The following is a 4860-nucleotide window of genomic DNA, read 5'->3' as shown; positions in this document are numbered from 1 at the left end:
ATGTTCAAGTGTTGTGAACTTCAAATGTTCGTTTCAGATTGTGATTGCTTCTCTTCTGGGAGTTTTCCTGGCTCCTGCTCTTGCCAACCCTGTAAGTACAGAATACACAGCTACTCACTGCTGCCACTGGCTTTAGCTCTTGCCTCTGAGAAATGTGTTTCTGGAAGTGAAGCTGCTTTTTTTAAAAGCTTGATATTTAGAAGAAAAATTGCATTTTAATTTTTTTTATGATAATTATTTCCATGCTTGATGAGTCCAGGGAAAAAGACAGTTGCCATACATGGAATCAGGAAAGGCTGTCCTGAGATGAGCATAAACATGGAAAATAATGGTGTGGAGAGAAATAAATATTAACATGATTGATCTGACCACAAAATCCAGCAGAATACTGTGAGCAATCTGGGGCCACAAGATCCTGCTGGGGAAACAACAGTAAGGAATTATTTTGATTATTTAGAAAGTAATCTTCATTCTGAGACAAGAAGTTTTCTCCCCTTTAATCTGATCTCCAAGAGCAATAATTTCCCAGAACATGGCTACTAGGACTAATGCTTTATTGGATGAAACACTGCTGGGAATCTGGGAAGGTAAATCCTCATCTCTTTTAATCTTTTCCAAAAATCAGAACGTGGAGAACAACTTCAACAGTGAAAACTCAAACTACTCTGAGATCAGGGTCAGCACCAACCCCAAGGATGTCTCTGAGGGCTGGAAAACCATCTGGGACTTCGATGCTGTAAGTAGATGCCACCATGGCACAAGAAAAATGGCAAAAGAGACAGAAAGTTTCTAAAAAACACAGAAGTTTCAACAAAATTTCACTGTATTAAGAGAATATGCTTGAAAATGTGCTCCTTGGGACTGTTTCTGGTGCACTGTGTTGGCTTTTCAGCAGCAGATTCCTTCCCGTGCCCCAGGCAGGAGAACACATCCCACAATACTGGAGGAGAAAATTTACCTTTGACAAAAGCCCCCATGACACATTTACCTAAACAATGTCTCTGAAAGGAACAACATTTTTCTTTCCCTGTGACTATCTGCACTGTGGGAAGCCTTTCTTTTAACCAGTGCCTCTCTCTAGCAAGGCACTTCTCCTTCCCTGAATATTGCTTATGACAAAAAGGTTTTGTTTTTTGGTTTTTTTTTTTTGTTGTTGTTTAATTTTAATAGGGCTATGTGGCAACCAAGGTGTTTTCAAAGAACACTTGCATCATTGCTTCAACCAGCAAGAGGTTTTGGCTTGGCAGACGCTTTCCTGAAGGAGACGAGGTAGGATGGTGGCTGAAAGTGGGGCAAAAGCTGATTTTTCACTGATTTTCAGTGACAGGCATTTGTTCCCACACACACACAGGAGAAAAATCTCCAAGAGCTGAAGGGGACCTTCTCAGCAGGGCTGTGTTGATTGAGAAATTCTTTGAAAAGTTGCACTGGCCATGAATAACCCCAATTATTGTTCAGCCTGGCCTTGGACAATTCCAGGGGTGAAGCAGCGACAGCTTCTCTGGGGAACCTTTGCCAGGGCCACTCCACGCTCATGGGGAAGAATTTCTTCCCAGTATCCCACCTAACCCTGTCCTCTGGCAGTGGGAAGCCATTCCTGCTTCTCCTGTCACCCACCAGCCCCCAGGTCCTTCTCAGCAAAGCTGCTCTCAATATCAATATATTTACATCAATATATCAATATCATGGCTGGTCTCAATATCAATATATTTACATCAATATATCAATATATCAATATATCAATATATCAATATCAAGGCTGCTCTTGATATCAATATATTTATACCATTATATCAATATCGAGGCTGCTATCAATATCAACATATCAATATATCAATATACCAATATATCAATATATCAATATATCAATATATCAATATATCAATATATCAATATATCAATATATCAATATCAAGGCTGCTCTCGATATCAATATATTTATATCAATATATCAATATACCAATATATCAATATACCAATATATCAATATACCAATATATCAATATATCAATATCGAGGCTGCTCTCAATATCAATATATCAATATATCAATATATCAATATATCAATATATCAATATATCAATATATCAATATATCAATATATCAATATACCAATATACCAATATATCAATATATCAATATCGAGGCTGCTCTCAATATCAATATATCAATATATCAATATATCAATATACCAATATATCAATATATCAATATATCAATATACCAATATACCAATATACCAATATATCAATATCAAGGCTGCTCTCAATATCAATATATCAATATATCAATATATCAATATATCAATATATCAATATATCGATATATCGATATACCAATATATCAATATACCAATATACCAATATACCAATATACCAATATACCAATATACCAATATATCAATATATCAATATATCAATATACCAATATACCAATATACCAATATACCAATATATCAATATATCAATATCGAGGCTGCTCTCAATATCAATATATCAATATATCAATATACCAATATATCAATATACCAATATACCAATATATCAATATATCAATATATCAATATACCAATATACCAATATATCAATATATCAATATATCAATATCAAGGCTGCTCTCGATATCAATATATCAATATATCAATATACCAATATACCAATATACCAATATACCAATATACCAATATACCAATATACCAATATATCAATATCCAGGCTGCTCTCGATGTGCTCATGGCCAGTTTTAACTCCAGCTCTGGTTTCCCTAACTGCAGTTTTGTGCCTTTGTTCCTTTGGTGCCCAGGGCCCCGGCTCTGGCAGGTTGGAGCCCCGAGAGAATCGCTTCCTTATCTCCAGGAGCAGACTGCAGAGCCTGAGCCCCTTTGGAAAACGCATCCAGGCCCTGTGCAGGGGGATTCCCTCCTACCTGGCTTACCCCGCTCCTGGTGAGTGTGCTGCTGACAGCCCCTGCGCTGCAAAATCAGGACAGGTTAGCAGGATCACAAAAAAATATAAAAATATTTAAAATAATAATAATAAAAAATTGAGCAGACATGAGTGTGTCACCTACTGAAATCCTGTGGTTTTCCATGACTTTTTATACATCCATGTATATATAACTGAGGAAATGCAGCTGATATCCTGTGACATTCTCCAGCCATTCTCAGGAAGGTTCTGGGCTCCAGCTCTTGACATAAGTCTGGAATTTTTAGGCAACTGGTTGGGAGCATTTCAGCTACATTTTATTTTCATTGTTTTTATAGTCCGAATCGAACCAGTTTTTCTTTTTCTTTCAGGATCAAACTTTTTAAGAGGGTCGAACTTCTCATCAGGATCAAACTTCTCAGCACATGATATTTCGTGATTGACATTTAAGATTAATGAACTGCCTGTTTATTACTGTCACTGCTCCTGACAAAGTCTGCAGAAGAAAATTCATAGAGCTGTGTATCCATAAGTAAGATTTTTCTCCTTGCTAATCTTCTCTTGCTCATATTTTCAATCATTTATCTTTCTTCTGCTCTGTGTGGAAGCTGTTGAGTCTCAGTAAAATCTACCATCAACCTACACTAGTCTGTGCTGTGTTTTTACAGACCCTTTGAAAAATGAGCAGCAATTCCATACGAGTTGCCAAACTCATGTTTGTTGCAAAATCCCAATTTTGGTATTTAAACCTCTTCCAGTACAACTTCCCAGGGAGAGTTCACGTGCTGCCTTGAGCAATTATTCAGCAGTACTGGAAGAAAATGGTGCTACATTTCCACATTATCATACTGAAGATAACACGAGACCAGTACATCTGACTTTTATTTTGGCTTCTGATTAACACAGTAAAACATAGCAAATGTAATGTAATGGGAAATCTTTTGTTTTAAGAATAAATTTTGCCGTGCAATATGTCCAACTGCAAATAGGCAGATGCATTATTGCTCTGACCAGCTCAGAAATTAAATTGCAGATAACAGAATTAAGAAGTGTGTTAAATGAAGTCTGGGGTTGAAAACAGGTTTCAAAAGCAAAACAAAAAAAGCCTTGAGCCTACTTTCTTCATGGAAAATTTCAGCAACTCACTTTGTCTGGAAAACGCTACATCTTCTCCTTCCCTCCTTGCTCTTTTCAAGGAGTTCCTCCCAGAAACACTCAGGAACAGCCCGGGGTTACCCTAAGGAAAGGCTGTTTTCTTCAGAAAAAGCCTTTTGGGCACTCCAAAAGTCAACTGACGTGAAAACCAAAGCAAAGTGGCACCCGGGAATTTTTATTACCACCTCCAGGGAAAAGCAAGTGAAGGGTCACAGCGTTTAAAGATCGGCTCCCGTCTGAGTCTTTGGGGTTCTGGAGAGAAACTCTCCTCTCCTTCTCCAACCTGACAGTGCATTTTCTGTGCAGAGACCCCTCGGGCACAGCCCTGCCCCCTGAGCCTCTTGGGGGGCGCTGGGGACGTGTCCCTGAGAGCCCTGAGCCCCCGGGCAGCCGGGGGGTGTGAGAGGAGCCCGAAGTGCCCATCCTGCAGTGCCCATCCCATAGTGCCTATCCCACAGTGCCCATCCTGCAGTGCCCATTCCATAGTGCCTATCCCACAGTGCCTATCCCACAGTGCCCATCCCATAGCCCTGATCCCACTGTGTCTATCCCTCAGTGCCCATCCCACAGTGCCCATCCTGGAGCCCTGATCCCACTGTCCCCATCCCTCAGTGCCCATCCCACTGTGCTGATCCCACTGTGCCCATCCCACAGTGCCCACCCCACTGTGCCCATCCCACAGTCCCCATCCCACAGCTCCGATCCCAGTGCCCATCCCACAGTGCCCATCCCACTGTGCTGATCCCACAGTGCTGATCCCACAGTCCCCATCCCACTGTGT

General features: G+C 40.0%; 1 pseudogene; it reads left to right on the top strand.

Moving 5' to 3' along the window:
* The first annotated feature begins 532 nt into the window (after nt 1–532).
* On the top strand, nt 533–3568 carry LOC136372491 (gastrokine-1-like; annotated as a pseudogene).
* Nucleotides 3569–4860: the final 1292 nt, after the last annotated feature.

This window comes from Sylvia atricapilla, chromosome 28 (assembly GCF_009819655.1).
Source record: "Sylvia atricapilla isolate bSylAtr1 chromosome 28, bSylAtr1.pri, whole genome shotgun sequence".
In the NCBI taxonomy this organism is placed as follows: Eukaryota; Metazoa; Chordata; class Aves; order Passeriformes; family Sylviidae; genus Sylvia; species Sylvia atricapilla.
This window is presented reverse-complemented; position numbering and strand designations above follow the sequence as displayed.